At 40.4% G+C, this 21,922-nt stretch overlaps 1 protein-coding gene across 15 annotated transcripts in view; it reads right to left on the bottom strand.

Annotated features, from left to right (window-relative positions):
• The window catches only part of CPPED1 (calcineurin like phosphoesterase domain containing 1), a 439,059-nt gene that overhangs the window by 356,660 nt on the left and 60,477 nt on the right, over positions 1-21,922 (bottom strand). For 13 of the 15 annotated variants that reach the window (XM_059862184.1, XM_059862182.1, XM_059862188.1 and 10 more), the window contains one exon: positions 15,273-15,387. The exons of the other annotated variants lie outside the window; for them this stretch is intronic. The gene's annotated coding sequence lies outside the window, so the exon portion shown is untranslated. The remainder of the gene's footprint in view (positions 1-15,272; positions 15,388-21,922) is intronic. 15 annotated transcript variants of the gene reach the window in all.

Raw genomic sequence — 21,922 nt, 5'->3', positions numbered from 1 at the left:
AATTAGAAAAGAATCTGATAAAGACATCACAGTGTGTTTCACTGCTTTTTCAAAGGCCTGTAAACAAAAAGACTGAAGCACTTTTTAAAACATAAATGAGTAAATCATACACAATCATCTGGGTTTCAGAATGAGAGAAACTCATTGTTTAATGATCACTTGGGCGGCAGAAAAACCCACACTGGCATCTCAAGCAACATTCAGTAAAAGATGAAGGAATGAGATCTTTAGTTCTCAATTCATTTTCAAATCAGTAAAAATGTACTGTCATCAGAATCCTACAGATGTTCAGTATCTTGTGGGACAGAAGCAGAGACATGAAACAGTCAGGAAAAGATACCTAACCCACAGAATAAACCAACAGAACTGGATTTTGGAGATCAGAGACAAAATGGAAAGCAAAAGCCTATTTAGGATTAAACCAGAGGTGTCATCCAAAGTTTACAGGCCTGTTAAAACACATCTTGTCCCTCTTCTGGCTCATTTTCCTGGATTCTACCTTCTTACAAAAAGCTCTCCAAGGATACATGGGTTTCTCCCAATTCCCTCTCCTTTTTCTCAGTCACTCTATTTCCAGAACATGAATTGAACTGCTTGACACTTCCCTCTTCAGCACAGTCTTACAGATGTATTTCTATGTGTTCTCCTACTGACTTAAGTGACTTTGGGATTTTTACTGTATCACTGCTAGAGTGGAGTCAGTGGCACATCCAGGCCATCCCTGGCAGCTCCATGGAAGCACCCTAGGGAGAGCAATCTCCACCTGCCTCAGGAGAAATGGGCATCCTGACACATCTGCACCTCTGCACACTCACAGGTCCTGCTGGAATGAAGAGCCAGGGGCACTGAGGGACAGCTCGGCTGCATCCCACTGGTGCTGCAGTGCCTGTTTGCCTCCCAGGCCCTTCAGTGCTCTGCAACCTTTGGCATTTTGACATTGAAATTTTACTCATAGAGGAAAAAAATAGAAAATATTACATGCCCTTTCCTCAAAACAAAAAATAAAAATCAAGAGGATGCCTGATATGAGATCAAGTGAATTGGATGCTCAAACAATTGAATTTTCAATGAGAATTTTATGTGCTCCAAGGGCTTCAGCTCTCCTCCCTCCCACTGCATCATCCCTGCAGGTCCAAGGCATGTGCTGTGGGCAGGGCCTGACCACCCTGGGGTCAGGTGCCACCTCCAGGCAGAAATCCTGGGAAGGTGTTCAGTTTGTGGTACAGCTTTTGAACTCGACCTGAGGAGTGAGCCAGATATTGGTAATGCCTGTGCTGCACTCAAACAGGGCAATTTGTACCACCTTTGACTTCAAACCAGTTCAACCTTTGCTATAGAGATTCAGATTTACTGTTAGTTTTGCCCCATAAATTGCTCAGGTCAGTGTAGTTGTCAATACCAATTTGAATTTGAAGTAATCAAACACGGGAAGTTCAAAACAAGACAAGGAAATCTCCCAAAGGCCAAAACTTTCACAGGGAGGAGTAAAGAGGCCTGTGAGCAAACGTGAGCTTTGCCATTGTTATTTTTTCCTTTTGTTTTTCTGGTATTAAAAAAGTGCCATTTACAAAGATAAAAACAGAATATTGAAAAAAAAAATTATCTTCAGGTTTTTTTGTTAGAACTGAAAGGCATCACTAACAGCATGAAAACCAGCCTTGGCTGGTTCCAGCAGCACAGGCTTGGATGTGAACCAATGTGCCACAGCAGCTCAGTGGGAACTGAACTGGGCAGGGCAGCATCTGATCTCTAATGACCACACACATCTGGAAATTGGAAACTCTGTCAAGATTTGCCCAAATTTAGGCCATTCAAAGCAAAGAAAAATTGCCTTGAAATTACCCATTTCAATCTATGATTATAAAATAGCACTTTTAAGGCTACATCTACATAACACTGTAACTGATTTAATTGATTTCATGGAGATTTCATCCATATTCCAGAGGATGCTGGAGAGGATTAGACAAGAAAAAAGGAACATGAACAACCATTTCCCCCTTACATTATCTACTCTATACCAGTTTGGTTTTAAATCACTCATCTCTGCTCATATTTTCAGGAATAAATAAAAAAGAACCAATGGCAGCTCCCAGCTGGCAAGGATGAAGTTTTCACTTTTGCATTTTAAGTGATCAGGAAGTTCAACAGAGGATCTGAGCCCAAGGAGCTGACCAGATCTGGGTGCTGTTGTATCCCAGCTGGAGAATGCCTGGGGACTGATCCAACTCAATCCATTACAGTACACTACCAAACACTCAAATTTTATGTTAAGTTTGACTTTGCTCCATCCAATTAATATCTATTCTATCCTATTAATAGCAACTTTAACAAGCATAATGACTGCAGAGCATTCCCAAAGACTTCTCAGGTCTGGAGTTACAAATACTTCCTATTTGTTTAAATGGGAAGCAGCACTTACAAGTCTTTCTGCACACAATGTAAAGGCTGAGTTTCACAGACAAGGACAGAGTGATACTGGAACACCAAGTTTCTGGTCAAAACAGGCAGGGGGGAATTGCTTCTATGTGCCCTAGAAATATGCCATACTGGTCATGAGATTTGAAATGGTTTCATATAAAGGCTGGAGTCTGGGGTCTAATTGTTATAAAATTCAGTTCAATACAAAAATCAGAACATTTTTTTATGGAAGGGCAGCAGTCAGTAGTGTATTTTGACATAATTTCTCAATATTTTCTAAACTATTGTTGACAATATTAAAGTACATAGAATTTCATAGAAATTATGTCTATAAGGAAAACTATTTTACTTCAAAAATTGTGACCTGCTTATTCTAACAAACTGCGGACTCAGCTTTGTGTGGCATTTTGAATTTATTGTTTTAGAAACAGAGCTCACTCTCTTAAGTGTTCAAGACCTTGAAAGGTCAAGCCTTGCTATGCTGATAGGAACAGTCCCTGGCACAGGCAGTGCCACCCGTGCAGCTGGAGAGCTCCTGCCATGCACACCCACAGACGGGGCTGCACAGCACCTTAAACCATCTGATACAGAGCTGGGGAGTGGGCAGTTTGCAGCACCTGCACTTGGTGGCCCTCTAGAGCAGCTGAAAGCAGGAAAGGAACCTGACAACAACCTTGCTTTATTGCTAAGTGAGTTGCTATAAAATGCTGTGTTGTGATTCCACACCCAATTTCCTTCCCATCAGCTCTCCATGCAAATCCGTGTGTGTCCATCCAGACACCGAGTACAAAACAGCCACAGGGATGGAAATTTACAGTGTACCCTACAGTGCATTAACTTCTTGGTGTCAGAGCACTCCCAGAATTAACAACTGCTTTGCTCACTTATGGAAGCAAGGCCAGGCTGGTGAAGCATTGCCAACTTCGTGCTCTGTGTTCCATATCAAAGTGGATCTCAGAGACAATTTGTGCACAGCATAAAACACAGAGGTTGTAATAACAGATCAGTGCCCTTCCTTAAAGTTGTGATCCAGCCCAGAAGGCAAGCTGTACAGACTAATCCCAGAACAGTTTTTTTTTGCTCTTTAAGATGTTTAAACATCTTGTGCTTCCTGTTTTGAATGGATTTTTACATTAGTATCTCATTACATTTTTATGAAAAATAATAGCATCAAGCAAATACCTGTGTAAATGTGATTTAGAAAGCATAAATATTTGTGCAATTCCCACGTTCAAATTTTTACTGAGGTCTGAAATTACTGCAGAAAAAGTTTTATTCCTCTATCTGTTGTTCTAAATTAATAACTGAATATCCTTTTGAATATATTTGTACTTCTACCATACACATTATTTCATTAAGAGAAGCTAATAAATGTAGAAGTCATTTTCCAGAGGAAAGCAAAAGAACTTCTCATTTCCTCTATAAACAGTTGATCAAAACCTTACAGCAATACCAGCAACAGGAAGAGTCTGTATCCCCATAGGCACATTTTTCTTTGTACAGTGTCAGCTGAAGATCTTGATAGATTGTCTTTGCCCAGAAAATTCAAAGAGAACTCATATGTTTTTTACTAAATGAAAAAGAAATCTCAAATTATCCTGTAACAAGAATGTGTGTTGGACTGACTCACTGGTGACATTAGGGTGAAAAAATAACCATTTTCTACAAGAACGTTCTTGAACTCACAGCACAATAAGAACAGACTAAGGAAGCATTAAAAAAGAAAAGTTATCAGTGGAGGGGGGGAAAAATTGCTTTGATAGAAAATCTAGAGGGGAAAAAAATGAACAAGTTCCCTTTCTTTGACAGAAGTTAAAAGCACATCAATACTTCTAAACTCAATCCATACAAACACTGTAGGAGAGAAAGGTGTCCAGTTGCACAAAAGGAAAGTTCATTTACTGAGTTAAAAAGAAAATACTCTGCAACATACTGACTTGAGAATACAGAATCGTTGTTTGGTTATCTGTCATCTAAGATGTAAACAAACACTTGACAATCAATAGACAGTTCTCGAGTATGAACAAACAGAAACAGGATTGTGTCCATGTGTCACCTAAGGAAACACTAAAAGGATGAGGCTGTACTTCTAGTTTTCTTTTTGCTAACTTTGCACATAGAACATCACATTGCATAAACTGCATCTTTTTTCCCATTTAATCTGTTAATTTTTAGTGATTACATTAAATTCCTTTATTGCTTCTCCTCCCTCCCCCAGCTTTTCTTATTTCTTCCATACAGTAATCAGAAGAGCAGATCTCTGCTGGAAACTTCTTCTGTCACACCTCTGTTCCAGACACTTCCCATTTTCTTCCCCCTTTTGAAAAACCACTGCCAGAGACTTTTTCCCCTCAGGCCATCTGGACACTGAACCCTGAAACACGAAGATGCCTTAGGCTGTGTTACAGACACCTCTGTGAATAGTCCAGTGTGTCTTTCCCTACCCTGGAGTGGCACCAGTCTCTGCTTCAAAGTCCCCACCACAGGTGAGGAAGATCCAGCTGGATTATCCCAACCCCACAAACAGCACCAGGGATGGACAGGAGATGGAGAGGTGATGCTACAGACCCTCAAGGTACTGAAGCACCCATTGCCCATTAGAGCTGTGACAAACATCTCTGACATTCCTCCTCCTCCAAAATGGACTCTAAAGCCACCAAATTCTCAGCCCAACTCATGTAAAAGACACCCCAACAAACACATTCCCTATCACACCCCGGGGTGTTCTGCTCTCTTCTCACAGGGTGTAACCCCTCTGTGCACATGAAATGCACCCCAGGAAGCTGCACAGATGAGCAGAGCACACTCAAATGTCCTACAGACCCCCCGAGCCCCAGACCTGCTGAAAGGCACAGCCCAGAGCTGCTGAATTACCTGCCAGTGAGCAAAGCTCTTGCTTTGTGTCTGACTCTTTCCATTCCCTCCCTTTGTGCACAGGAAGCAGCAACCTTTCATTAGCCTTTCCACATTCCCATCCATCAGCAAGTCCTAATTCCTAAAGAGAGGGTGTTATTAGAGCTTGGTGTTTGCTGTGATTGCTCTCCTCACAACGGAAGATGCAATCAGAGGAAGAATTTATGTCCTGTAATTCAATGAATGGATGTGTTCCTACAGCAATTTCTTTAGTAATTACTTGTGTAAAGCATGTTTTTCTGTAATTGAAATTCTACAGTGTACAGTTATTTATTAAAATACATTATTTATAATGGCATTTTCCATTCTAATTTCATTACTTTCTTTCAATACAATGCTTTCATAGTCACATTTTAATTCTTTCTATTGGTCTGCAGACACTGAAAGTTTTAGGGCAACTTGTAAGCATTCAAACAGAAGAGCATGCTGTAAAAAGAATAAAACCAGAGGAGAGGACAAAGCAGGGATCTTACTAAGAGAAACAGAGACATAACTTCTTTCCACTCCAGAGGTAAAAAGTTTTCTATATATAAAACAATGAAATAGTCTCTAAAACTTCCCTACTTTATAAAGTCATTCTGCTGTAAAGAACATTTGAATGTTCCTAAATAGCATTCTTGCCCTTTGACAAGTATTCCCAAGGGAATAGGAAAAAGAAGGACAATTAAAAAATTAAAAGGAGATGCTTTTAAAGGACCTTAAAAAGGTCCTTTAAAAGCACAGAAGGACCCAGAAAGCACAGAAGATCTCTTAATACCTCTTCCTAGGTATTAAAAAATCTTATAATCTTATAATAAAATTACTTCAAATAGGTCTGTGGAGGATAATATGATTAGAAGCCTAATCTGTAGGCTTCCTGTAGGAATCTCTTACTGAAAAACCTAAATTTTAAAAATTAAGTGTCTTAAGGTGTTAACCATAAATTCCAGATAGAAACTGATGCAAGTTCTCAAGGAGCAGCACATGGTCACAGAGCCACTTGTGGCAGTGCCTGCCCAGCTGCAGCCTCTGGATGCCCCTGCCAGGATCCCTCCAGACACCAGGACAGCACAGCTCCAGCAGGGAGTGGGGGCTACTGGGAGGGAAAAGTCAGGGGAGAGACAAGAGGGGGAAGACAAAAATAGGAGATGAGTCTCCTAAAGCTGTGTTTTGCATGGCACAGAAGGGGAAGCCACCACATTTCAAGGGGGAGCTCCAAGAAAGCTGGAGAGGGACTTATGACAAGAGTTTATAATGATAGGACAAAGGTAATGGCTTTTAATGGAGAGAAGCCAGGTTTAGATTAGATGTCAGGAAGAAATTCTCAACTGTGAGGGTGGTGAGGCCCTGGCACAGGTTGCTCAGAGAAGCTGCAGATGCTCCATCCCTGGAAATACTCAAGGATGGATGGGGCTTTGAGCAAACTGGGATAGTGTAGGTGCCCCTGGCCAAGGCAGGGGTGGAACTGGATGGTTTTTACGTGTGTTCCAATCCAGGCCATTCTGTAATTACCTGGGGAGGACAGAAAAGAAGCACAGAGATGCACCACTGTGGAACCACTGTTCAGCAACGGTAAACCCTTGGTGTGTTGCTGACACTGTTTGCACCACAAATGCAAAGCAATGGCTCAACACCAGCTAATGAAGAGAGAAGTAATTCCATCCCTGGCAGCCCCAGTACAGTGGGATCCCACACTCCCTCAGCCTGGAGCCTCACAGCTCTCCTGCAGGCTCTCTGCCCTCATCCATCACATCCCACAAAAGGCTGTCAGAGGTCCCTGCCTAAGGAGAGAGAGTTTGATTTTAGTGAGAGTAGACAACTGAGTTTAGGAATGAATAATGTTATGCTTGTAATAAGAAAATAGCATCTTGTAGGTTATGTTTTCTGCTGTTTCTGCCATTGTAGGTCAGCTGAAAAGATTGCTTAGAGCTGCTGAAACCAGAGCACATTGCTAGGATTTTGTGCAAAGTCCCTGTGACTTATGGCTGGAGCTGTGAGACATTAAGTATTTAACAGACTCCGTTTATCTTTCCTGCAAAATAGTTAGAAGACATTTTTTAGTACCATTTATGAAAATAGGCTCATATATATTTGATTGTGTCTTTTTGTTTTCAGTTTTATTTTTCTTTGCATCAAATCCTGACAACTGTGAGAAAGGCTTGGCTAAAATATATCATCTGCTATCCTGAAAGAAAACCTTTCTCCACCTTCAATTGTAAATGACTTTAATAATTGCAACTGTGTCTCTCATTTTTTCTTCAACATGACGTGCTCTATGAAAATCAATATCTCATTATCCAAGCCATGAGGTGAAGCAATTCCAGATCACACAGCACAGCCAGTGTATCCTCCCTGCTTCTCTGGAATCATTTGAACACAGTGAGCCTTGACTCAGTGGGAATTTTTATCAATTGACCTAATGTAGAGTTATTTAATAACACTGTGTTTCATTCAGGGGGACATAAATAACCTGAACTATCTATAATGAAAATACCATATTCTGTTGGCTTGTGCCACATTTATAGGGAATTTTTGCTTCTTTACAATAACTGATGGGACAAATTATTGCATAAATTATTTCAAAGCAAACATTACTCTAAGCTACATCTTCATCACCTGAAATAAAACTTTTCTTGGAAGGTGCTTTAGAACATGAACCAGTGGCAGAAGTACCATGCATTTTGCTCCCTTCCAAAACATTTCAAACTCAACACCATCTCCTTAGAAGTAACCAGAAGACCTGGCAAGCCAGCCCTTCCTACCAATTTTACCTAATTTTTTACCTTGTGGACACAGAACAGAGACAAACAAATACAGACAAGGGAACTGAAGGCAATCCTGTCTTCTATTAGCACAGACTTGGGTGCCCTTCCCTTCAGCTCTCCAACAACCACACAGCTGCACTTAGTGCCATGATTAATTCTGCTTAGAAATGGACCTGAATTCCCAGATACTGAGGCACTAAATTTAAATTATTCAATCTCAATTTTTTGAACCCCTTTTTATCTTAGACTCTTGGCACAGGCTTCTCCCACACACTTGGACACCTTCGGTCATGTTGATTCCTTTTGAAGTCCATGAACACGAGCCTGGTACTCACCTAAGCTGTTTCAGATCTCAGCTTCCAGATGAGATGAAAGGAGATCTGTCCATGATTTATCAAGGCAATGAAGATGCTGAGATTAAATGTAGATACCTACACTTAAAAGTAGAAGAGTCTCACCCAAATCTCACTTTTCCTCAAAGGACTGAAGCCCTTGGCAAAAGGCTCATCCTCTGAGGTCATTAGAGCCCAGACTTGCTCAGTGTATATTAATCCTGAAATTCTGAGACTCTTGGCTGGGCACCTGATAGCTGCTACAACCCTTACAGACAAACTCACACATACAGCTGCTAAAACTCCCAGCTCAAACAGCAAATTGCTTCATTTTACTAAATGTTTATTCTGGGATTTTGTCACACATATTTGTTTCTGATTATGTTTTGTTTTAGTGTACCATCAGTTTACAGCAGGCACCTGGAATGAGGGCAAAAGGTTCTGTGCTGAGATCATGTGTAAATATCAATAAAAATTAATTTCCTTTGGCAAAGGATATTATCCAGGCACTGCAATCACCTGATCACAGTTAGACTTGATCCACTTAGATTTATCTGTTTACCTCCCTTGTCTGTACAGCCTCCATGAATATTTTTAGAACAGCAAAAAAGAGAATAAACATAAGCTCAGGGATGACATGATGACTCCTATTTGCTCAGGGAATACACAGGTTCTCTTTTCAATGGGATTTCCAAGAGCCTTTTAGTAGATATTGGCTCTTCATGCAGCACAAAGTACAGGACAAAACACACAGTTTAGTGTAGGATGTACAAACAGTCCTGCAGACCACATTTTCCTAGTGAACAGACACCCAGGAGAGAGCTTGAGGAAGCCTAACTCCTATCCTTCTGAATATTTTTTTTTTCCAAAGAATCACCTCCATTTCCTGCCTTTTGGTATTTTTCTATTAAGCCAACACACTCAAAAGCCAACACCATGGACCAAAGTTTGACCATGAGTGCACGTTGAAAGAAAGGGGAAAAAAAGTCAGAAACTAAACCAAAAAAAATCCCTGCTGTAGGGAAAAATTGCAACTATAGGGCACTGAGGGCAAGAGCTGACCACAACAGACAAAATGGGCAACAAAAAAAAACCAGTGCTGAAAAACTGCACAGAAGAACCAGAAGTGAGAATACTGTCTTCACCTAGGAAGGAAGCAAAAGCAGGAAATAAAAGAAGGATTAGTGAATAATCTTGGGGCTTCCCTTATTAAGAATGTGATAAAATATTTCAAATAACCATCAAATTCAATGGAGAAATTTGACCTATTATGACCATTTTCAGCAAGAAGACAAAATCAGCACTAAGTGGGGAGAGATGGCAACTGAGTACATTGTATTGAGCCATTCACCACTGAAACCTCTCTTCAGCTTGGCAGTATCCATGACAGGTGTGTTTCTCATACTTGAGGACTTTGTAAAATTAACTTGAACTTGATAGTTCACCAATATTGATCTTTACCTGTATCAGCAAAATTATCATCCATTGGATACTTCCTTGTAGCTTCAAAGTGATTTCCAGAGGTCAGCCATAAAGCAAGCACTCTCAGTGCACCCAAAAGGGCTCTCATATTTATGGACTGTCAAGCCATCACCTTTCTAGAACTCAAAAATATTTCACAAGACACCCCTAAGCAATTCCTTCTGGAAAGGGAAGTTGAAAAACTAGGACTGCATTTTACTGTGCTTCTCCTGTGACTCCCTTGTTTGTTTTCAGCTCTTCCAAAGCCCACCCCTCAAAGCCCCATTCCTCTCCAGACAGGATACTGAAGTGGAAAATTGGTATTTTCAGCATGCTCACCCCATCTCAGGAAGTAAGGATGTGCAATTAAGATAGGAAATTGAGTTATCACAAGATATGTACTCTAAATGGCTTGAGAAAGTTAAAAGGCTAGCTAAAGAGAAAATATCAAAAATATTTCCTACTTCAACAAAATCCGTAGCACAAAGTTTCTGCAAGTTGAAAAATGTCATTCAAGGGCATTAAAGCACTAATGTGATTAATTGATGTCATTAAGCAAATTCTAATAGTTCACAGAGCAGTGCTAACATCTGTACACATTGCCATGCTTAGCAGACAGGGTCAACCAACCTCACACAAACCAAACCTGGGGTTACTGATAGTTCATTCTTTAATCCTCAAGTCTATAATAGAAATTGTAATTAGTATCTATCATTTATTGGACATTCCTGAGAATATCTGACTGCATCTAGGATGGTTTTTAATTCTGGAGCTTACTTCAAAACCTTGTTTTCCTAAGTGTCAAACCCCACATTTCCCAAAAACTATGAAAACATAAAGGAAAATTAATCTAAAGCATAGGTTTTCAGAAGGGCTGAAGCTGCTTTCTCATTTTCTTCATGTCAGGTTTTTCTGCTGCTAAATTACTTCCCTGTGGATCAAACAGGAAGACAGCTTAAACCAAGCAGATGTTTTGGTTGAGAGTTAATCTACAAACAAAAATCAGTATCATGATGGACTACACAGTTGCTGCTTCCTCCAAGTGTAGAAGAATCTAATTGGAGACTTCTTTTGATTCCTTTTGTCAATTTGTTTTTCAGGAGCATTTGAGGAAGAAAGGAGGAACTGGAATAGAAGGGATGAGTAAATTCACTAGTTGTCCACAAAGAAAAGAAATAAAAATAAATACAAAGAGAGGCAGATTTCTTCAAAAAGGTAGAAAGGCAAATATCCTGTAATTTACTCTTTTGGTCTTAGTCTGATAGGTCTTCACAATTCAGTTCTAGGCCAGCTTCCTCTCACATTTTTAAGAATATTGGATCTGTACTACCCTGTAAAGAGTGAATTGCTCTTGACATGTTTGGAGCCAGTAACCTTTTACCATGTGACATGAACTTAAAGATAACCTTCTCTCTTAATATTGATAATGAAGTTCTCTTTATAATTAAAAAAATATTATCTAAACCTTTCCAAATTTGAACTGTCTTCTCATTTTGGTGTAGAGGTCCTGCCTCTAATGTATGACCATTGCTGTATGAACTCTTGCTATCACTCTCAACACTGAACATAACCAGCTACTTCCCTTTTCTCAGGGCCTCCTGGAAGGGACTCAACACAGGAAGCTTCCTGGGCCTCCCCAGCACTCTACCAGCTACTAGGAAGAAAATTAACTCTGTTCCAGTCAGAACCAGGAGACATTTCTCTCCAGCAGTGAGAAAGACACACACATGCTGTGATAGAGCAGCAGGACTGTAGCCACTTTGGTCCAGCAGCTCACAAGGTTTGCTGATCTAAGGTTACTCTGAGCAGCTTAATCTTTTTCTTATGTAGCAAGGAAAATGAAGCAGTGTGCCACGGTGTTATTAAAACAATTTAAACCTAACATGTTCAAGGCCCTTGAACGACCTCAGGTTACAACCAGCATAATTCTGAGAGGAGGGACTCCTGTGAAGTGGAGAAGAAAACCCACAAATATTCCCAGCTCCACTTTGGTCTCTGCAGGTTATTCTGCTTCTGGAGCTATTTGAGTTCTGAAAGCCTGTGCAGCACCTATCTGGAGATGTACAGATGCTGACAATTGAAGGGGGAGGAGAAATAGGTCAGAATGTTATTTTCTTTTGTAATTGAAAGATTTCTTTTCAGACAGACCTTGAAGCAATTAAAAAAAAAAAAAGGACAATGACCATTTCATCTGACTTGAAGGCAAAGCTGTAGCTGTGCCTTATTGGCTTATACCACTTGTATCTGCAAAATGTGAATTTAGCAAGGAATGTAACTTGCCTTTATATTTAGGGACCGATTAGAATGAGAATTAATTATCATCTGTAACATGTCATACTGAAAATTAAATTCAGATTTTTCCCAAGGATCACAGAATATTAATTATCTGTCACTACTTTGTTAAAGGACAAAACAACAACAAAAAACCCCACAAAAGCAAAGAAACAAGCAAAACTAACCAACCAAAAGAAAAAAAAACACAAAAAAAAAGCAACAACCAAAAAAACACACCCAAGAAATTTTAATACTTTAGGACTTATTGGTACCAAGAATTACAGCAAAAAAAAAAAAAGACACTACTGTTGTCACTGCCACTGTTTTTTCTTGTGCAATCTATAAAATAATTCCCAAGCTGAACCACTCTAAAGTAATCCTGTTCAGTTTCAGTCTAAATTTGCACCTTCATTTTCTCTAACAAAGGATGAAAATTGCTTTCTCCTGCACATTTCTAGCTGTCGTCAAGATGAAAGTTCCCTCCACAGCACACTTTTTATCATGATGTTTTCTCAGCACACTGAGCATCTCTGTTTCAGTTTGCCCAATTGTTTATTGCTGAGCAAATCCCAGCCCTGCACATGCTGTAAATCTGAAATACAATAGGTCTTAGAGCAAGCCTCTCCCTATTCTCAGTGCTGCTCTAGAAGATGTATGAGAAAAAAGGTCACACATAAATGTTCACACACAGCAAATTTCAGGCCATAACTTAGATTCATTCCAGCCACTAAATGTGTCTCACTGAACAACAACTCAAAGTGAAATTACCTGACAGGGAACATGTGTCCTCCCAAAACATGAGCTCTCACCACAGACTACATATTTCAGCTGTCAACCCCCTGGATAGGGAATATTTCATGTATTTATTAGAGCACACAATTTTTGAGCATTCCTGGCTTTATATCTCTTCTTTAGAAAATAATAGTGTTGAATTTCAAGTCATGGTCAAGTTGTCTGAGGAGAGGGCACAGGGCACAGTGAGGGCTGCATTGCCTGAGAGCACTGACCACTATAAGCTGTTGGCCTTCCTCTGATAATATGGGGACGATGTGAAGTCTGAAGTTTATCCAATGCTTAGAAGAAAGGTGGAAAAAAGGAGCAAAACATGATTATTTGCAGTTCAGTGCCACTAGATCCACGCCCTTTCTGAAGGCCCCTGAAATGTCCATGTGTTCTGACTCTCTGGAACACCCAATCCCACTTATTAACTGATGCAAGAACATAAAAGTTAGTACAGATTCAGGTAACACATTGCTCATTGTGGGCTGAATTTGCCTTCATATCCTCACAGTAGTGCTGTAGACACACAAGTTTGCTCTGAATGGGGTGAAAAAGTGTTTGATTCATGTCAGTAGTGAAAAAAATTACTTCTGCCCTGGTCACCAGCACCCAGAACATACCTGCTGACAGGATATGGTATTTCTTACATTTCAACAGTTTGCAAATCAAGTTTATAGTTTCAATTTCAGAATTATTTCAGGACTATTTTACAAAACATTTCAAATAGGACACTTCTGCTAAGTGGAATTTTCCTCTATTTTTCCACTGAAAGCCCCAAAACAGAGTGTAGAGCAGTGTGTATTCTCAGCAAAGTGCTGGCAGAATTAATGCCAATCCTTCATTCTGTCTGCCATGGCCATGAATAAATTATCAGTCTTTATAATTATGCAAATCTATTACAGTTCATTAGCTTATTTTGAGAACACTATTAATAATAAAAAGTTTCATAAAAAATAAATAGAAATAAAATCTATTAGACACTGGTTAAAAATTTGGATACAAAGTCCAGTGGGACATAGCTTCTGCTCCATATCTAAATTCCCATTGATGCTGAGTATTTAATATTAATAATCCTGAGCAAGTATGGAAAAGAAATCAGGTAAGCATGATTAGGTTTAAAGAAGTTTTAAAACTCTGGTGAATTAGATGCAGAAATTGGTAGTTGACTACTTTCAGTTAGTTGGCAATTTATTCATGTTTAGTTTGCAATTTTGCAACCCCATCTTTCTTCATTAGGTTTCTGTCAAGGGAGTGTTCTGTCACCAGAGCAAAAGTTTCTCTATGTCACAGGAAGTTAAAAACTGTAAACCAAAGTGAGACAAGGATCATGCATTTAAATAACAAATGTTATATTTTGGTGGCTTTGGTTTGGGGCTGCAGAAGTTGTCTCTAATACTCTTAATGGGACTTCTTTGATCAAGTGTTCCAAAAGGTCACTGTATCAGGCAGCTAACAGCAGTGCCAGAAGTAACCGCAGGTAAGTTTTATTGTCAGCCAACTGTCAAAAAGGGCATAATGTCAAGTTAACTGGAATTTACACTGTAAACATAACCACTGTGATTTAGTAATATATTCCAAGATTTCACAGTTTTCTGAGAATGTCTTGGAGCAGCACTTAGAGTTAGCATGAAAGTGTGCTGCTAGACTTGTACTCAGAAAAACATCTAATCAATCTTTTTTCATCTTTATGTATTTGGAGGAGAATGTAGGTGGATGTAGATATCTAATGTGAAACAACACTGCCCATATAAAATGTGACATCTGCTTTTTGCTATCTTATTTCACAACTATTAGTTTCTAAACTAAAGTATTTGATGTTTGACACTAATTCAGATATTTAACCTTATAATATATGCTGGGACAGTCCTAACAATCAACCCCACTGGAGGCTGAGATGTTATCCTCTCCCATGCTTTATACACACAATATGAAAGAGCTTCTGAATGAAAATCATGACTCCCCTTCCTTGACTTGCAGTACTCCAGCACAGCACAGCCACCAGTGCCTGGGGAGGGTATGTCAGTATTAAACACACAAAAAGATCAGTTTGGTTTGACTCACCCTTCAGGGTGCCACTGCTTTCAGCCTACACACTTCAAGCAGAGTTACATCAGGCCCCTCTTTTATAGGTGCATGAATTACATTTCTAAGCAATAAGAGGGGTTTGGAGGGATACAGGGGCAAGTTTCAACTTTAAAACTTATGTACAACTGTTATTCCATCTGGGAGTTTCACAAATGAATGGGAGAACAGGGCAGGAATATAAACATATTCTATTTGAAAAGGCACCACCTTGGCATAAGTTTGGGCTCTTTTAAATGTAGAAAACAATTTATCATATTACTCTTACCTTTTATGTGACTTTTATACTCAACCTTCCATCAGCCATGCAGCATGTTTCAGAAACTCACATCAAGTCACCAGGTTCCTCAAAAAGTTCATTGCAGCTAAACATAATTTATATCCTGCAGAAAAAACTGAAGTGAGTTTCTTTTATGCTAATGTCAAACAACATCTCAAATAGAAAACATTAACAATATCAAAACAACCAAGCAACTCACACCAAGTACAGGTTGGTGTGACAGCTGCTGCAATGAATAAATGAGCAGGCTTTCTGCTAAATGCCTTAGGGATTTTCATGTACAGTTTATACATTGTATGGTTGGGGGTTGCTGCACAATTCCATGCTCAGCTAGAGATGATCAGAGGTTTAGTCAGTAGTGTTTCAAAATCTCTGCAAAGAAATCCATTACTTATCACCTGCAGAGCTTCCTTTCTTACTGCTGGTCAGAGGTGGCCCTTTGTTCTGTGTGGCCTGTGACAGGTGACAGCACTGCAGAGGGCTCCCCTCACGCTCACAGACTTGCCATGACTTTAGTATTTAATACTTCACTGGTTCTGTATTGCACTCAGAAAGCAAGAAAATGCATTTGAATGTCAACCACTCATCTGGAGGTCTCTTTTTATTTTTGCTATTTTCTCTAAAACTTTCTGCTGAGGCTTGAAAACTTTGTTTTCTTCCTAACACAATTTCCATGGCCTTTTATTTGACCCTAGCACTGTTCCTCATCCGTGCTTGATTTTAAAGGACAAAGTGTGACTCGAGCAGCTCAGAATTCAGTCACACAGCTCAGCTGGAGAACATAATAGAATTATAAGGATACCTCATCTCCCTTTCCATTTGCAAACTGCCTGTCATAGACTGAATCAGCAAGACTTGACAGCTCTCATCATAGTCTCTTTTCTACTACAAGATTCTGTTCCAAAAACTCATCACATTGAATGAGATACACAGCTTGCCTAAGCTGACAACTAGGCAGTCTAGTGTTCAGGCAGAAAACTCATCTTGAACTCCATCTGGCAATGCCCAGATCCAAACAGTGATCATGTAACCACACTGTGAGACCAGGGCTGCTTTCAGGTGCAGGGACACTGCTCCTGCCTTGTGCCATTGAGTCACAGCCATTTCAGGTTCTCTTTAGCCAAACATTTCCAAATGAACACACCAAACTTGCCCTCTTGTACTTCCAACATTATTTGGCCTTTTGTGAAATCTCCAAGACAACTCAAAGATGGCTTCAAGCTTCTCAACTTTATTTTCTTGCTTTTGATCAATACTACAACTAAAATTATGCCAAGCCAAGCAGTGTTATCAAAATTATCTGTTTTCTTCTGGTCCTATTGTATCTTTTCCTATTTGTTATGCAATCACTTATCTACATAGATCTCCATGAATACAAAAACACAACCACAAGTTCCTGCTGTACCTGTTCATTTAGCTCCTTTTTGTGGCTTTTCTTTCTGTTGTCAAGAGTTGCTAACATGTCACCCAAACATGCCCCAACACCCTTTTCAAATGAGTATTTGCAAAGACCCACTTGGCTTAGAATGTCCAGTTATCTTCTGCAACAAATCACATCACTGCAAAAGAGATCATCGTCACATGATGGCCAAGCTCCTGTCTCACCAGCACAGCACAGACTGAGGCAAATGGAGTGAATATTGTCTCTGGGAACACCCATTCCCTGAGGATACAGGGAAACCCAGCCTCAGAGGAGCTGGGTTGCTTGGGAACAGAGCGTGTGAAGACAATTTGCCCATCACAAAAGAGATTGCAGCAGAGCAGACAGGAAAGTCATGAAAATCTCCTACTACAGGGACAAGACAGTGCAAATATCAAGATGGGTAACTGTTGTACTTGTAAGACAAATAGATGAAAATTAGCTTTCCATGATAAACTGTGGAAAAAGGAAGAAATCATCACTGAGAAGGCTGAGAGTACACTGTACATGAGCATCTACCATTTCACCAAGTAAAACATCATAATTAGATTTCTCACAGGAGAACAGCACTAAACTTTTTATTTTGGAGCACCTGGCCTAATTTATTGTTGACATTTTAAACCCTAATGCACTTTTACATACAAGCACAGATGGTGCTCAGTGCTATTCCATAAACTTTCTCCCCATAGCCCTGACTAAGAACCAGCCATGCTTCATTCAACTCACAGATCCAGAATAAAGTTCAGGAGGTTTGCATGTGCACTGGCATGATGGGGATGACAAAAACACCTGGAAAATAATGGGAGCCATGAGCCAAATGAGAACGTTTTCTGGTCTTACAGGCCCAGTTTTCCATGTCAGAAGCACTATGAAACCTGCTGGTGAGTGATAACTGGGTAATTGCTGGCTGCAGTTCAGCCATGAGTGAGGGCCAGGATGTTGCTGTGTTGTTGAGGAATACAGTGGATAGCGCAAGGTTAATGTCTCACTTGGGCTGAAATTTGCACAGCTATCAGGCAGCACAAGAGTTTTCAGCAAGAGCAGCAAGAAGAAAAAAGCTGCACTTTCTCTAAACCCAGTACCCTATCCCAGTGAATTCAGAGGTCTTTAAGACAGGTAGACACATATAACTTTTACCTGAAACTCCCTATATACTCATGACCTGCTAAGCTCACTATACTAAGCAAGTTTGCAAGACCAGTTTTTGCTCCAAGCATAAACACAGGCTGAGATTTGCTAATTCCAAATTACCATTTTTTCCTGACACCGCCCAAATTCCACCCCCTGCAAAGTAACACGTGGGGTAAACTACAGGGAATCAGAGCACCAGCAAAATCAGGCCATCCCACCCTCGCAGATTTAAAAGGGAGTGTACTTTATCACAGAAGAGTTTGGTTTGTGTTGTTATTTCTAGATAACTTGCTGGCTTATATGGCCAGTATGCACCCAGAAGAGTCTACAAAAATATAAAGTGAGGTGCTCTTACAGATCTAAATTCTTTGAATCAGAGCTGTCTCACATGGAAAGAAACACAACAGAGACAGGAGCTCACAGTCCAACCTCCACAGTGTCAATAGCCTAAAGCAGTTGGGGAAGACATTATTGATTAGCTTCATGGTATATTTCAACACAACTTTCCAGAGAAATTTTTCCTGAAATCTATTCTTCTGCTTCAGCTCCAGCTCCGGTAGCTGTCGCTCACTCCCTAAACTCTCTGTACCCCACCCAGGCACATCCAGAGAGCCAGATCAACTGGTGGCACTTTCCTCTCCACAGCATAGCTAGACCCATCCTCCTGACCTTTGCAGTTTTTATTTTCAGTGGTTTTCTGCGCCATCTATGACCTGTGTCCCTTTCCTTGAGGGATACATTGTCACTGAATTCCAAGTTGCCTTTCATTGGGTGTCTAGATTGTTAAACTTTGTAGTCACACTCACACAACCTTCGAATACAGCTCAGCTCTTTTTCGTCCTCATCACCCACAGACCCAGAGCCAGCCCCAGCAACTCAGCTGCACAGCACTGTTCACAATTCCTCCCACTTTGGAGCCACTAGAGTGCACCACAGCTCGCTCCCAGCAGTTCTCTCTCCCAAGTATTTCAGAAGTGAGTACTTGACTGGATGAGACTTTTGGCAGAGGCAGTTTGTGGTAATGCCCTCTCTCTCTGTGTAGGACATTGTTCTTTTCCGTGTGCCTCCATCAGGCTCAGAAGAGCTTTTGGAGACTTTCAATCTCCATTAAGCAAGACCCTGAGGAGCCAGACTTCATTTTAAAGCTAGCCCTGCTCTGCTTTAAGCAAGGGCTGGACTTGATGACCTCCAGAGACTCTTTCAAGTCAATGTTATTCTGCATAACAAACAAATCCTCTTGAGATGGAAGAGGAGGGGCCAAGAATCCACTTTAAATGAGATGAGAGGTAACAGAGCTAACAGTGTGCTGCAGAGAGTGGAATGTCTGCCCGGCAGCACACACTGTGTGGTGGCAGATTCCACTTCCATCCCTGACAAGAAGACAGACAGAACTGTGCTGTGCTTCTGGCAGGAACTGCCTGCCCTCCACAGTCCAACAGCTCAGCCAGCCCAGCTCCAAGGGCTTTCAGAGACCACCAAAGAAAACAGCTTAAGTGCATGGATTTTCAGTGTTATTTTTCTTTCCAATTTACTGGCAGCTAAGAAATTAAAAAATTTTTAAGCACAAGCATCACTAGAAAGACTGCCTAGATTAACTATTTAGTAGCTGCCTTTGAAAAATAAATGCCTTCATGAATGCAGACAGCCTTCAAGACTGGATAGGAAGAGGTGTTAGCTGTGATTGCCCATGGTGCAAAAAACCCCCGAGAAACCTTGTTTAAAACCTTTGATCAATTCCTTTTCCTTAATGGCAGTACAGAGACTCATCAGATTGCCTTTCACAGCAGCAGGATTTGACTTTTCTTAAGGGCAAGGCTGAAGACTTTCAAAATTCACTACTTCTCTCATTTCTCCTCTGGCAATTAACAGCTAGTGGTTATACACTATTCACTTGGTGCCACCATTTTCAGAGTCTAACATTATCTAGCAGCAGGAATGAGGCCAGGAAACTAGTTCAGATACATTACTTTCTAGTCTCTTTCCTTGATCCCTAAACTTACTGATGCCAATTAGTAAAGTACTAATGAACCTCTACCTCTATTGAATGGCTGCTGCAATTCAATTGCAAAACAAGCCACTTCCAATCCTAACTCTCTAAGAAAATGTGAATTGGATCATGATATGCATTCTAGTTAATGAGGAGTATTTAATGTAGATCCTTGCAGAGTGCTCAGGTGGGTCACAAACAGATAATTGCATTGACACTTCACTGCAGCCAATCTTTAGAGCATTGATGCTCTTGGTTGATACCCCAGTTACTGCCCACAGTTACCTGATGCCCTGGCTGATACCCCAGTTACTGCCCACAGTTACCTGATGCTCTTGGTTGATACCCCAGTTACTGCCCACAGTTACCTGATGCCCTGGCTGATACCCCAGTTACTGCCCACAGTTACCTGATGCCCTGGCTGATACCCCAGTTACTGCCCACAGTTACCTGATGCTCTGGCTGATACCCCAGTTACTGCCCACAGTTACCTGATGCACTGGTTGATACCCCAGTTACTGCCCACACAGCTGGTGGCAGTGAGTGCTGCACTTATTGCACACCACAGCTCTGCATGCTACCAAGTGACTGTGAGCAGCTTTGGGTGACTGCAGTCTCTTCATTTAGTGCTACTAAACTCCAAAAACAAACTGCAGGTGAGATTTCCAGCAGTACTGGTACCTGCTTTCATGGAATCTTGGTACCCTTGTGGTTGACAGCCGCCTCTGAAAGTCATCTCAGCCTAACCCTGAGATGGAAGCAAGGCCAGGGGCAGGGCTGAGTCTGGTTGCTCATGACCTTGTCCATTCAAATTCCCAACACCTGCAGCATTTCCACCTTCCACCTGGGCAGCCTGGTTTCAGTATTTAACTCCTCACACTTGTCCTCATCTTGCTTAGATAGGTAAAACCCACAGAAGTTGCTCTCATTTTTGGGGGGATTTCTGTCTTCTGTGTTTCTTTTTCTTTTATTCTTTTCTAGTATTTCTCCAGTATTTACATCTTTCATATCAAATGAAATGAAGGTCAGAGTCACAAGCCAGTATTACTAAGCTCACAAAACTAATTTTCTGATAGCACTCTTCCAGTTAAGCAATGGGGAAATCTACCCTACCCCTGTGGACTGACTCTCCAAATATGCTTAGTAAACATCCCAAAAAGTTCCATACTACTGATTCCAATGAGCAGGACCAGACAGATCCCTCCCTGCATAATTTCCTAACAATTCCAGCTCAGATAATATAAATTAACTTTTTTAAAGTACTATAATCTATTCATATGAAATTGTATTTTCTCAAAATATGTCACACCAGGGAACAACCTTCCATTTTAAACTCTTTACAAAAAAAGGGAAATCTTCATTCCCATTTGGAAAGGCTTTTCTCATAACTAATAAACTTAAAAGTTGCTTTGCTGCTTTTCAAGATTATACTTTAGAGAGATTAATCATTTACTGTAGGAGAGATTTTTCTGAACTCTATATTTGATTATAAAGTAGAAAAGATAATTTGCTGAATAAGCAACATCTGAGCCTCTTTAAACACAGTGACTGAGCAGGAATTGTGATCACACTCTTGAAAGCTGGGTTCTGTTTCGTCATCTGTCACAGACTATTGTTGTCTTAGGTAGCACGAGTTCTAACATCATCATAGTGCAAGGATTTCATTTTGCCAGAGCTCCATACCTCCTCGATGTTCCTCACGGGCAGCTCCTCTAAGCACGGACTGTTCCTGATCCTTGCAGCAATCATCTAACTCCAGATCCCCCCAATCCACTCTTTTATACCACTTGTTCTTATTGGCTACAGGTGTGGCCTGTTAAGATCAGGCCTGCTTCTAATCTTTAGTAATTGGTCCAGCTGCAACTCATTGGGGGATAAGATTACCTTCTATAGCACCTTCATTTACCCATACTGTATGCCCCTACAGACTATGAATTCAGGAAGTCATAATCTGTTTTAATATTTTATTTTAATAAACAAAGAGTAGAATAATACTTTTCAACATATATACTTACTTTGAACCTATGTGAGATGACATTTGCATGACACTCGGATTGTAGAAATCTGTTTTATATGAATAACAAAACTTTACAGAAGATG

This window comes from Haemorhous mexicanus, chromosome 17 (assembly GCF_027477595.1).
Source record: "Haemorhous mexicanus isolate bHaeMex1 chromosome 17, bHaeMex1.pri, whole genome shotgun sequence".
NCBI classification, from domain to species: Eukaryota; Metazoa; Chordata; class Aves; order Passeriformes; family Fringillidae; genus Haemorhous; species Haemorhous mexicanus.
This window is presented reverse-complemented; position numbering and strand designations above follow the sequence as displayed.